Genomic DNA, 14,253 nt, shown 5'->3' with positions numbered 1-14,253 from the left:
GGTATGATAGTATTTTATTGTACAAATAAAACCTATTTATCATGTAACCAGTCCTATCTTGATGGACAGTGTGATTGCAGTCTTACAGGTCCAGAATCACTTATCTGTATTTTCAAAAACTAAACTTCTAAAAACTAAAGGCCCTCCTGACCTATCTGTTCCTCCTCCCCTCCTCCCCTCTTCCTTCTTCCTCCCCTTCCCTTCTCCTATTCTCTTTGCCTTCCCTCCTCCCTTCAGTAACCCTTGGTGTCACAACTCTTGAACTACCCAGAAGCTCCTTATAGTCTTTATTTACCCGACTTAATGAGAATATTTTCATATATCTGGTTCAGATATATTAATATTTGAGTATCTAGTGTTTCCCCGATCCAGCCAAGGGGGTAGGGGTGAGCTGTGTGACCTAATATAGCCTATACTTAAGTTTTTCTGAAATTCAAAGTTCTGAGTTTTAAAGTGCATCTGTTGCCCAAAAATTCTATTGAGTAGATTTGGAAAACAATCTTCTCATGCTTATGCTGGTATCTTTAGATAAATTCCCAGAAGTAATTCTAAAAAGTGTAATATCTAGCTTTTGGAATTAGGGAAGAAAGCACTAATGTAATTTTTTTTTAAAAAGAAGATACGGAATTAGAATTTTGTAGTATTTGGGATTATTACTCAGTATGATTTATGGATTTTTGTAAACTTTTAAATTAAGGTTTCCAATCATTCTTTGAATTTTTAAAAGTAACTTTTATATATGGTATACTTACTGTTTTGAAAAACATTATTTAATGATCATTTGGCAATTTCAGGTTATTTCTGAAGTTTTGTCACAGAACAGAGGACAAAAACTATTAACTGATAATGAGTACAATGAAGCAAAAGTCCACCAAATATCAGGAGAAAGGTTTTTAAAATACATAAGCTTAAAGCATCCACAGTGCACAAAAATTACCAATATTTGAAAAGAGGGCTTGGGGATCTGCATTTTTGACTGAACCAACTTCCCCATCAAATCCAGTTTGGCCTCATTCTCTGCTACTTGGCAGCTAGTTTTATTCCGGGGAAAACTAAACCGAATTAGTGACTGGTTTTGTTTTGTGAAATATTGAGTGACATCTATTATATGGAAATTTATAAAGCTGTCCTCACTCCTTTGTTGCAAATAAACCCTGCAGAAGGTATCACGCTTCAGTACAATTAAGTCTCTTTTTGAAAGTTGACACTAACTGAACACCAATTTAATTGTGTGTGTATGTCAAATTAGGGCTGTACCATTCAACTAGCTGTTAGTTTACCAGGCTTTGCCAAGGAGCCGCAGTGATGCAGGTGTGTCTAAAAACAACATTTGTGGGGGCGCCTGGGTGGCTCGGTAGGTTGAGACTCCGACTCTGACTCTTGATTTCAGCTCAGGTCATGATCCCGGGGTTGTGGGATCCAGCCCCATGTTGGGCTCAGCACTGAGAACTGAGCCAGGAGCCTGCTTGGGATTCTCTCTCTCCGTTCTCCTCTCCCCAGCCTGAGTTCCCTCTGTCTGTCTGTCTGTCTGTCTGTCTCTCTTTCTCAAATTAAAACACACACACACACACACACGACTTTGTAGACATGTATTTTTTATTGCATTTTATTGAGGGAGTGAAGACATGAAATAAAGAGATTTCAGTTGGTAAGTACTTCCCTGAAAGCACAGCAACAACTATACATGGTTTCAGGTACTTTTAGATATAAAATGTTACATTTGTAATGAAACATCTTTAAATGTGGACTGCACACAAATGTAGGAAGCAGAAAAATCTCCTACTCCTACCACTTGGATAACCATTCTTAATATTTTAGTGTACTTGTGCTCTGATTTTTCTGTACATGCATTTTTTACATACTTGGAATTGTACAAAACAAAATACCTTTTTAAAAACAAACACATTCTCCCTATTAACTCTGTCAATACTGTTATAGTTAAAATAGCCATCAGCTTTTTCTTGATTACAAGAATGGTTAATGTGGAAAGTGGAAAATATAACTTGGAACAAGGAAAAAATTAAAATCATCTTAAATTCATCAAGCAGGGTTAATATTTGGTATATTTTCTTCAGGTTTTTTCTATGTAAATATAACATACATCTTTACATTACTGAAATCGTATTGTATTTCCTGATCGTTAGAATTGTAAACATAATCTTCATAAACTATTTGAAAATATTTTTGTGTTTAGATATGTGGGTGAGTACTTTTATTGTAGAAAATTTGGAGAAAATAAAGTACAAAGGAAAATAAAAATAATTGATAAATCTCACCATCAGCTTTAACATCTGATATTCTTTTGGTGTATTTATTGACTTGGTTTTTAAAAATTCATACATTTACACTTTTATGAAAATAATATACTGTTTTTTAAACAGTAAGTTTAATGTATCTCATGGATGCTTCAAAATGTCTACGGTGGACATTTAGATGCATATTTAATGTATTACATATGTTTTACTGTACTTCACAGATGCTTCTAAATGTCTCCTGTAGACATTTCGATTTTTGTTTCACTGAATATATTTTTGGATAATGTTTTTTCTGTATTAAGACTTGTTCTAAAATACATTCTCAGTAGTAGAGTTACTATGTCAAGAGGTGTAAGCATTATTAAAGCTCTTGACATGTTTAAGTGACACCTGGGTGGTTCAGTTGGTTCAGTTGGTTCAATTGGTTCGTCTGACCTCAGCTCAGATCATGATCTCGCAGTTCATTAATTCGAGCCCCACATCAGTCTCTCTGTTGTCAGCACAGAGCCCGCTTCGGATCCTCTGTCCCTCTCTCTCTGCCCGTCCCCTGCTCACTCTCTGAAAAATAAATAAGCATTAAAAATATTTTTTAAACAAAGCTCTTGACATGTTTAAAAAGAGACAGAATTTCAAAAGAATTATGCCAATTTATGATCCTACCAGACATTCATTGCAATTTTTATGCTCCTTTCCAATTACAGTTTAAATTATAATTTAATGGACTTTGTTTGAAGGTAACTTTCCAGTGTTCTTATCCACAGATGACAATAGGGTAGAAGTTTGTATGTTAATCTGTCAATGAGATATTCTGTAGGAAGTTTTTGTTACTAGTAATTGGGAGATACTTAGATGCAGGAACTCTTTTGCCCAGGATATGTCAGAGGAGGTGTGGGGGAAATCAGCTCCAAATAGAAATTAAGGAAATGAGTTCTGGCTATAAGACAGGACCTAGCAGTTTTATCCCCTACTTGTGTTTCCTTTCCTGCCCATTCTCCACTTGCCCGGAGAATAGCCCAGCAAAAAAATACTCTCTGTCCCCCTTCCTTCTATGCTCTCCCAACTACATTTGACAGTGGACTGTCACAATCAGAGTCCTGTAATCACCTGGCTTTAACATACAGAATATAAGAATGAACAGCTGACTTAATGTACAAAGAAAGTATAGGGCCAAACCCCCAGGTGGAAGCCTGGATTAAAGAATAATTAATATTTTATATATTATTTATATAGAAGTTATTTATATTTATGTTATAATTACTAGTTTCTGTATAATAACAATTTCTGCTAAGTGAATCTCTGACCTTTTTTACATGATAAATTTTAATTGTGTTTATGTTGACAATTACTATGGTAGTAATATTCCAGTATAGGTAGTCCCCAGACTTTCCAACACTGTATTGCTGGGTTGCAGCACCTACCCCCCAGTCCCTGCCAGTTTGGTTTTCCATCCAAATACTCAGGGCTTTCCTGCTTTTGATAACAAGGATTGACGCTCCCTTCCAGTGCCTCTCCTCACTTCCCAAGCTATAAACCACCCTTACACAGAATAAATCTTACTCTGGTCCCCTAAGAGCCATTTAAGTGCAGCCCTGATGTCTATACTTTTCCATATTCTCTTTCTCTTTTCAGGTTTCATTGTAAAAACTCTTACTCTTTTTCTGCTATCCCTTTTCTTTTCCGATCTCTTCCCTCTTTTTCTAATTATCTCCTGGAGGCATAGCTTAGGTGTGTTGGAACTAAATGTCTCATGTTATGGTATACATAGAAGAAATACAAAAGAAGACCTGTGTATCCTGTTCTAGATTTTTGCTGAAAAGAAATGGGCAATTGGCTAAGGACCTTACATAATCAGTGGTGTATATCATCTACTTTGTGGTCCTTATTCTATCACAGTCCCTGTGCTTTGTGGGGAGGGGCTCACACTCCATCCTGGGTACCTTCAGTAGACAACAAAAGATACATTTTTTTATTAGAAACTTTGCTTTGCAACTTGTGAACCAGTGCACGTGGTCACAAATGGAAAGAATAAAAGTCTTGACTAAGCTGTCTCGCTGTTTTGAGGGAGGAATGTGTCAAAACATTTTGATGCAGCTGAAGGTTCCTGGATCACTTGCTCTCGCTGAAGACATCGGGCATCGGGACCTAGTTCTGAAGAACCTCATTTTCCCTCTCACACCATGCCGGTTGGCAGTCATTTTGAGTATTCAGATACTTAGCCACTAATATTTACAAAAATAATATTCAAATATTATGGTGTTTAAACCAGATTTATTTCCTTCAAATGAAAAATTTTTTAATATGCAAACTTTCTGGTAACAATTACAGAAATGAACACTTTGTGATAGTTTCTTCTTTAATTTACTAGGACAAGTGAAAATTCAGTAGGTAAACATTTTATAGATATAGTTCAGATACCAATATAACAGTCCCTTGCATTCCTTGAAATTGTTAAAATGGCATTGTTAGATTCAAGATTTTAATGTTTTAAGTTATTATTTTTTTTTTTTTTTGCTGCCTTTCCCCCATGTGTACTAATCCTTGTGTCAGGTTGGGTTTGAAATCTGGCTCCCTCTTCAGAGACCTAAAATTAGGAAACATAAATTATCATTATTAGGTTTTTTGCAGTAACAAAATCCTAGATTACAAGCAGATTGGTCAAATAAGTGCTTTTGAGAAACAAGTAATGTATTTAAATACAACATAGCAGTTTAAATTCTGAGAGAAACTAGAGCCAAATATAGTGACCTTAATGGCTTTGGAGAAAGTATTGCTTTTTATAGTCTCATACCATTTGAAAGCAGTGGCTTGTTCGGCCAGTCATGCAAAAGAAGAGCTTTGTGGTTGGCATAAGACAATGAGAAACGGAGGCTTTATACAGACCTTTCTGGGTCTTCTGTGGTCTGTTTCCTTTGCCTTATAGTGAAAACCATGCTCTGCCTTGAGGAACCCAGGTGGGTTGCAGCAAGGACTTAAAAACATAAAGAAATACCTAGCCTTCATGTTCCCCACACACCTTTGCCCTCTCCCGAAGCCTATGTAACACCACACCCAAATCGCAACAAGCAGATGGGGCAAACCTGCTGAAGGTCCAGCTCCTTAATTTTTCGGTGTTTAATTCTTGCTACCAGGAAGTGCTCCCCCCAAAATCTCTCCAGTTGTATTAAGCTATTTCTTGAACTCTTGAACCTGTTTATTGGCACAGCACTAAGCAGAAATACAATAACTGTTATGTTTTAGATTCCTATCAAAACGTCTGATTCTAGACTTTAGACCTGTACGAGGAAGTTGTATCGGAGCGTATCTGGGTGTCGTTTCTCCAGCAGTGCTGGGGATTGAGTAAGCTTCCTGTTCTTCAGCATCAGCTCTCCTCTGTTACCACACTGTGTACGGACTGCAAGTGCCTGGTTAAATGTCGCTCCTAAAGCCTCACCTTTGCCTCTGCACTAGAGCAAGATCACTTACCTCCTTCCTGTCGTTCTTGCTTACAGGTGATTTCACTCAAATCCCAAAGTGGTGAGATTCTAGTAAACAGCAGGGAAAGCTTCAAGATATTGTTTTTAAATACCCATTTAAATAGGCTATGAAATTGAATAAAGTATCCCCACAGTGAGGTCACAGTGGGGTAGAGGGAGAAATCAATAGGTGTATTTCTTTTTTTTTTTTTTTAATGTTTATTTGTTTCTTAGAGCAGAGCGCGATGGGGGCAAAGAGGGGGATAGAGAGATTCAAAGCGGACTCTGTGCTGACAGCAGAGAGCTGGATGTGGGGCTTGAACTTAGAGAAACTGTGAGATCATGACCTGAGTCAAAATCAAGAGCTGGATGCTTAACTGACTGAGCCACCCAGGCACCCCTCAATAGGTGTATTTCTAAGCAACCTGAAGGGCATGGAATAAAGAAGCTCCATTAAAGTAGAGAATTATTAAATTACTATTCTTTGTTTCCTTCTCATTTTTTATCATGGTTTTCCAAAAATAAGATATGCTTCCAAATCTAAGAACATTTTTTATTTTGTTGATGAGGAAATACACTGTTGACTTGACTGTGATCTCTTTACTTACTTAGAATGAGGTCTTCTGATATTTAGAACATGTTGTGTGGTCTGGAGACTATGTGAAATTGTTGGCCCTAACTTCTGCTTTTTGTTTAGACCAGCCACTGTTCTTAGGAAATAGAAGCTCTCATTGCAGACTTAATATATTTTAAAACTATTAAATGGAGTTTTTGTGGTTTCCAGAAACATCCTCATTTCAATAGGTAATCTGTGCTCCTGTTGCAGAGTAGTAAGTATTAAAACCCAAGAGAATCGGTTTCTAGGTGTATAAATCTTTGGGGTATATAAGGAAGAATAGGAATGTAGAAACAGGTGATTATCACTGTTGTTTAGTTAGGCTGTAGATTTAACCTTTCTGGTAAAGCCTCCAGGGTATTTATACTAAATAAGTGCTGGCTGCTTTTGTTTGATGGTTAAACATGCAGCAGGTAGTGCTGGTGTGGGGGTGGGGGGCAGGGGGAATGATTCTAGTGACCAAATGTCTGTCCTGTATCTTGTGAATTGACATAATTACAGTTCAGATTATTAAGAGTGCAAACGTCTGTTTAAACGAGAGGGGCTTTCTTTTGCTCATACGCTAAAGTAGATAAGCATTTTGACACAAAGGCAAGACTTCAACTCACCTTACTCTCTGAGGCCATGGACATATCATACTTTGCTGGCAGTGAGTTCAGAAAAGAGGAGTGGGAAGTAGAAAATTCTAGCCTCATTCTACACTGAAAACACCAGATAAAGAAAGAAGAAACCACCAGGGGAGTCCCTCTATCCCTACCCCCCTGAAATTCTCTAAACTTTCCTAGATGTATCCAGAATAGAGGTGGGGAGAAGGGTTTGGGGCAAGCATAAGCCAGCCTTTGGGCAAAGCGCGTGATGTGTCCCTGACTCTACCCCTTAACTCTGAGAACATCTGCTTTAGAGTATACCTAAAGGAAACTGAAGAATTATTTTAAATACTTCCTAGTCCTTGACCTCGATTTACAGCCTTCTTCTGTCTTCAGGTTCCCAATCTGTCTGTCTTGTCCATCTACACATTCACTCATTTATTCGCCTCACCCCACCTTCCACATTGTACCGCAGACTGTCACCTTGTCTTTCCCTGTGACTCCAGCTCTCTGAGTGGAGAACTCCTATTGGAGAACTTCAGTCTCTCAACCCCAGGGTGACAGTTTTGTCTTTTCAGTATACACTGGAATCAGATCTGATCATCAGAATTTTGCAGCCATTGGCAATAAAAAGAATAGCAGCTAGGAAATAGAAGCCAGATTTTGAAACATCCAATGGAACATTTTGCTAGTTATATCTTAGTGAAGGCACTTTATTGTGTCACAGGTAAGTCAGAAACAGTTAATACAGGCCACGCACTCCTCCCCCTCTCCTGCTGCACTATGGCCTGGAGATGATCCCTTCTTGTGAAATGCTCCCAGTGCCACGGTTTACGGTTTTCCAATTGACACAGCTAATATTTGCTCTGGGTAAATAAGTATTCCTTTCAACAAGTATTAAATTATCTACCCCACCAGTTAAAGTGACCAATTTTTTTAATGTTTTATTTATTTTTGAGAGTATGCAAGTGGGGCAAGGGCAGAGAGAGAGGGGGACAGAGGATCTGAAGCAGGAAGGCTCCACGCCGTCAGCACAGAGCCCCATGTCGGGCTTGAAATCCTGAACCGCAAGATTATGACCTGAGACGAAGTTGCATGCTCAACCAGTTGAGCCACCCAGGCGCCCCCCAATTTTTTTTTTTAATGAGAAAAACAATGGACCATTTTTTTTAATTCTTTTAATAAACTCAGTAAATTTTGATTAATTCTGTTAGAGAAAAATCCATCTTTTTTTTGTCACTTTATATTATTTAGCTACAAGGGTTTTTTTGGAGCACAGTTTACACAGATTTTATTAAGCTGTTTGATTTTCATTGGTTGGTTCTTGAACTTGTCTGCAGAGAACTTAGAAATGTGTATTGTGGAATCACTGCTAAAGAAGTCCTCAGTTGGTAAGTACTACCCTTGACAGGGATACGTCAGTCAGGAACATAATGAGTGTGGGATAGTCCTTGGTTTTCTGGTTCCTTAGAAAGAACTTAGCATGACAGTCTGTGGTTGTTTTGTTTTGTTTTGTTTTGTTTTGTTTTGTTTTGTTTTGTTTTGTTTTGTTTTGTTTTGTTTTAAAAAGCTTCATGAGGTCATTATTACCCACATAGTAAAAAACTCATTTGTGGGGCGCCTGGGTGGGTCATTCAGTTAAGTATCTGGCTTCAGCTCAGGTCATGATCTCACAGTTCATGAGCTCGAGCCCCACTTCTCACCATCTATTCCTTTCTTTCTGCACCTCATGGGATTCTCTCCCTCTCTCTGCCTCTCTCTCTCTCAAAAGTAAATAAATACATACATACATACCTACCTCATTTGTTTTAAGGGTGCAATTAAATGATTTTTTTTAATTTACAGAACTATGAAACCATCATCCCTTCTACTTTAAGACCTTCACATCCCCCGAAAAGAAACTTGCAGCCCATTTCTAGTCACTCTCCATTCCCACCAGCAGCCCCAGGCAACCATTGCAATATCCTGGATCTTTCTTCTATAACAACTGAACTGATGTCTACTCTGCCTTCATGAAGGATAGTAAATCAGTATCAGAAGCCAAAACATCTGTCCTCTACCCAAGCTATCTCTCCCAAAATTTAGAGGTTCGGTTTTATCTTTTAAATTTAAAAAATTCTTGGGGCGCCTGGGTGGCTCAGTCGGTTAAGCGTCCGACTTTGGCTCAGGTCATGATCTTGCGGTCTGTGAGTTCAACCCCCGCGCCAGGCTCTGTGCTGACAGCTCAGAGCCTAGAGCCTGTTTCAGATTCTGTGTCTCCCTCTCTCTGACCCTGCCCCATTCATGCTCTGTCTCTCTCTGTCTCAAAAATAAATAAATGTTAAAAAAAAATTTTTTTAAACCAATAAATTAAAAAAAAATCTTTTCCCAGATCCATTCCCAGCATGCTGTCACCCTACAAAGCCTGCCCATTTCCCTAATTTTAAGTCTATCATCATACCTATATAGACCCAGTGGCAGTAAAAAAACTTACTATAAAGCTCTGATAAGGACTCTTTTCATGTTAACTTTTGTTGAGAAAGTATTTCACAAAAATACATGATAATTTATTGGTAAGTTATAGATCTTCTTTTCAGTTCTCAAGAACTCATTAGTAAAAGTATTCAGAAAATTTTGTGAGTGCTTCTGAAATAGAATCCCATGATTGATAAGATGCCTTCATTATCTGCAAGCATAGTAGGACTTTTGCCCATTTTAGGTGGGAAGAGTTTTATACAAGCTGAGCTCTAAGATTAGAGGAAAAGGTAAGGTGTTTTGATCTCTGAAAAAACTTTATATGCATGACATATCTTAGCTAAAATGGATCTTATTAACATAAAGTGATATATGATAAATTTAAATGGTAGTTTATTAGTAACAACTATAGTTAAATGGTAGATAGGGGTAATGGGAAATACTTAATTGACTCCTTTGTTCTTCCTCTCACAAGAGGGGTGAATTATATACTGAAATTTTCTCTAAGTGTATACAAATTTTTGCAAAATAACAGAGATTTAAAAATGCCTCTGATGTTATCTAGAGGGCTTTCCTAAGTATTTATGTATCTCTATTTAAAAAAAAAATAAATAAATAAGGGGCGCCTGGGTGGCTTGATCGGTTACGCATCCGACTTCGGCTCAGGTCATGATCTCATGGTCCGTGAGTTCAAGCCCTGCGTCGGGCTCTGTGCTGACAGCTCAGAGCCTGGAGCCTGTTTCAGATTCTGTGTCTCCCTCTCTCTCTGCCCCTCCCCTGTTCATGCTCTGTCTCTCTCTGTCTCAAAAATAAATAAACATTTAAAAAAAATTAAAAAATAAATAAATAAATAAATAAATAAATAAATAAATAAATAATAAGCTTGAGCCTGGGTGGCTCAGTTGGTTAAGTGTCTGACTTTGGCTCAAGTCATGATCTCAAGGTTCAAGCCCCACATCGGGCTCTCCGCTATTAACACAGAGCCCACTTTGGATCCTCTCTCTCTCTCTGCCCCTCCCTCTCTTCCCCAAAATAAGTAGACTTTAAAAAAAAATGTTAAAAACTCATAGTTGTCACTTTTCTTTTCCTGACTATATTGTTGACCTCTTAACGTAATGGCACCAGAGGTGGTGATGTGCCATTAAGAATACGGGCTCCTGAGGTCAGATTCCTGGTTCTAATCTGGGCTCTGTTCTTTCTCCCTGTCTGACCTTGAGCATCTCACTTTACCTCAATTTCTTTAAAATATTTCCTAGGGTTTTATGAGGATTAATTAGGTAAGTAGCATTTTCTGAGAACTATTTGTGGCTGTTTAATTCTACAACTTGACTTTTTAATGGCTTTATGGTGACAACTGAGTTGTTTTGTTTTTAAGTCTGAAAAGCTTTTATGTCTGTTAAGAAACTTATCAGGTGTTTCTTTCCACTGATTTTCCATTTGTTAAAATTGTTTCAAGACCTAGTTTTTCCTAAGACTTTAAGCTGAATGTATAAATTTTCTTTTATTCATAATTCCAACTTGCAGATGTTAAAAACACATTTCCTTCCGTCAGTGTTTAACTTCTTTCTTTAATAGATGACCTCTTTTTAAACATTAAAACCCATTTTTAAACTCAGATAAGTTTCCTTAATTTTTAAACTACATTTACACATTTAATATGTCTTATCTTCTTAACTACTACAAATGCACAACCAGGCTGCTATAGGGATCTAGTAAGCAGTGCATTTCTAAGCCCTGTGACAAGAGCTCATGTCTATACTCAGTCTCCACTACAGGCTGCCATCAGTGAGCCTCAGGTCAGGACTGTTAAGGAGATAATGTGCATCATGAGTTTGATAACCATACCTTTTCTGATAGCCTTGAGTATCTGTCACATGGCCCCTTCCCCAGTTTTTAAAAACCATAACCTCTGATATGAATTACTGAGATTCTCCATCTCCTATTCAGATCTAAGTTTGTCTTTAATTGGGTAACTGCATCCTTCTTATGTAATATTTCTATGCTTGTCTCACACTTTATAGTTACTACATCAAAACATAGTATTTTATGATAGTGAGATAACCATAATTCATTTAACCCCCTGTTTTTGGATACTAGATTGTTTTCAATTTTCTCATATCAACGACTGTTGAAAACATACATTTAGGGGTTCCAGGGTGGCTTAGTTGGCTAAGCGTCTGACTCTTGATTTCAGCTCAGGTCATGATCTCATCGTTTGTGGGATCAACCCCATGTTGGGCTCTGCACTGATGGCGTGGAACCTGCTTGGGATGCTCTCCCTCTCTCTCCCCTGCTGGAGCATGCACACATACACTCTCCCTAAATAAATAAACTTAAAAAAATGCAGAAATATTTTGTGTACATTCTTACTTCCTTTGGATAAACTCAAAATAGAATAACTCAGTGTCATTACCCTAGTATTATGTAATATATAACCTAATACCTACCAGTGTGAATCTTGGAATTGTTTTGTCAAATTACATGGACAAATCCTATTGAGATTATTAAGGGGAATAACTAATGTATGAATATGGTCATATCAAACCCTTTATGGAATAGAGGTGATAGAAATAAAACAGAAGCTAATAATGTGTTTTCTTGGGGCACCTGGGTGACTCAGTCAGTTAAGCGTCCAACTCTTGATTTCAGCTCAGGTCATGATTTCACGATTGTAAGTTCAAGACCTGCATCGGGCTCTGTACTGGTTGTGGAGCCTGCTTAGGATTCTTTCTCCCCTTCTCCCCTGCTTGTGCTCTCCCCCCACCCCCTAAATAGTCGTAGTAGTAGTAGTAGTAATGTGTTCTTGTAATTTGACAAAGATTCTAAAGTTTATTTAGGGATGAAAAGAGGAGTAACACCAGATACTGAAACACATATTACAGGATACCAGCATTGAAAGAATGTGTTTCTAAATAGATAATTCTGTTCCCTTTATTGAATACTTTTTCCCCCTGAAACCAAGTGGATGTTGATTTGTATCAAATGCCTTTTGTACTTCCCTCAAGATAATCTGTCTTTTCTGTTTACATATGTTTGTGTTTTCTTACAATCATTTCCTAATTTGAAACCTTACTTGCACTTCTGGAATAAATCATTCTTTGTCCTAAAAACAACTTAACAGAATATCAGTGTAAAAAGTTTCAGAGTTTTGCGCTTTCCTTCAAAAGGAAGATTAGTCTATACAGGTCTTTAACTTTTCTGGGGCACCTGGGTGGCTCAGTCGGTTGAGCATCTGACTTCGGCTCAGGTCATGATCTCACAGTTCGAGCCCTGCTCCCAGGCTCTGTGCTGACAGCTCGGAGCCTGGAGCCTGCTTCGGATCCTGTGTCTCCCTCTCTCTCTGCCCCTCTCCTGTTCATGCTCTGTCTCTCTCTGTCTCAAAAATAAATAAAAACATTAAAAAATTTTTTTTTAATATTCTCTAGGTTAACTTCTGGTATTTTGCAATGTAAGGACTTGGAAAGGTTTCATCTGCCTTGTGCTCTGGCATAGTACCGTAAACAAATGAATCAATGGGATTGCTGTCCATCGAAACTATTGTGGTTTTTGTCACTTTCCCAGATACTTACTTGGTAGCAAAGGATCACCATAGAAATGAATATGTTTGTAGTCATCATCTCGGTGACATTGTGTCACAAAATTGGTTGACACAGGATGAATGTGCTTTGTATATTCAGTCTTCTTAATGAAATCCCAAGGAAAATATCAATCCTGCTACTAATGACGATAAATGGGCTTTGCACACACCAAGTGCTCTTACTCCCAGTAGTGCAAAGCTCTTTATGATTAATTATTTCAGTCATCCTCACAGTTGTCCCATGAGGTGAGTGGCTGAGTGCTTCCTCTTAGAAAAAAAAAAAAAAAACAGGTAACTAATTGGATTTTCTTCTGTTCTACATTTTGTGTTCTAGAACTGGATAGCTACCTTATAAAGACCGCCAGTGGACGTGGGTTTCAAAATCACAAGCTTCTTTCACATATGAACACCAGGCTAGGAGCAGATGTGGAGTAGTAAAGTTGGAGAGAATTTTGATGAGTTTGGCAAGAGACTATGAGTGGATTAGCCTAGATGTGGTGAAAAGAGACAGGCAACGACTGAGTTGGTGTTTTGGCACCTCCTTTAGAAGTGGTAATCCAGGGTGTCAAAGGTTTAGTTTTGCAAATATTTTAACAAGACATCTCTTTGCTATTTGTACTTACTCTTCCCACAACATTGTGCTAGGGTTCTACAAAGGATCTCTGTCAATCCCAGTTTCCACACAGGGTTGCTGGTCCTTTCTCATCCTGCTCTAATGTTTTAGTGCCTGGGGCTTTTCACAGGGACCATAGAAAGGTGAGATGTCTGCTTCTCAGTGAGACCTCTTAGCCTGTGTCCGTCGTCCAGTGACCATCCGTTTCTCTCCAGGTCACCTTATGCCGTCACTTCCCTGGAAGTGGACAGTGCCTCTCTGTAGACACAGCTTGTCAGGGGAGCAGAGATACAACTAAAACTACGTTTTTATCTAGTGATCACCTTGTCCTTCCTTTTACAGTACACCTTTCTGTCTTCCCCAGTAGTTTTGTTGTCACTTGAGCTCTGTCTCCTCAGACTGCAAGCTCTTTGGATGAATGCTCAGGCCAGGCATGTTTTTTAATAAACTCCTTTTAATTGCCTCTGCGTCGCGCCCTCGGCGCTGAGGTGTTCAGGTGCACAATAAAGGCGTGTGGTTGATCTATTTGCTATCCATACTGTCAACAAATATTGCCTGTACTTATTGACTGTGCCATTTTACCTTTTTTCCCTCTTTCTTTCATTAAGTGAAGGTTTAGCTGTCCTGCTTTGAGTTTTTCCTCCTCCCTGTTTTTTCCTAAAGTTCCCCTGAAAGGGAGCCCTTTAAAATGTGAAGAAT

The 14,253-nt window shown here is 38.3% G+C and overlaps 1 protein-coding gene across 3 annotated transcripts in view; it reads left to right on the top strand.

Annotated features, from left to right (window-relative positions):
* The window catches only part of SGMS2 (sphingomyelin synthase 2), an 86,835-nt gene that overhangs the window by 50,494 nt on the left and 22,088 nt on the right, over positions 1-14,253 (top strand). The gene's annotated exons all lie outside the window — the stretch shown is intronic.

This window comes from Lynx canadensis, chromosome B1, assembly GCF_007474595.2.
Source record: "Lynx canadensis isolate LIC74 chromosome B1, mLynCan4.pri.v2, whole genome shotgun sequence".
Lineage (NCBI taxonomy): Eukaryota > Metazoa > Chordata > Mammalia > Carnivora > Felidae > Lynx > Lynx canadensis.
Note: the sequence above shows the minus strand (reverse complement) of the source record. Positions and strands in the feature narration are given on the sequence as shown.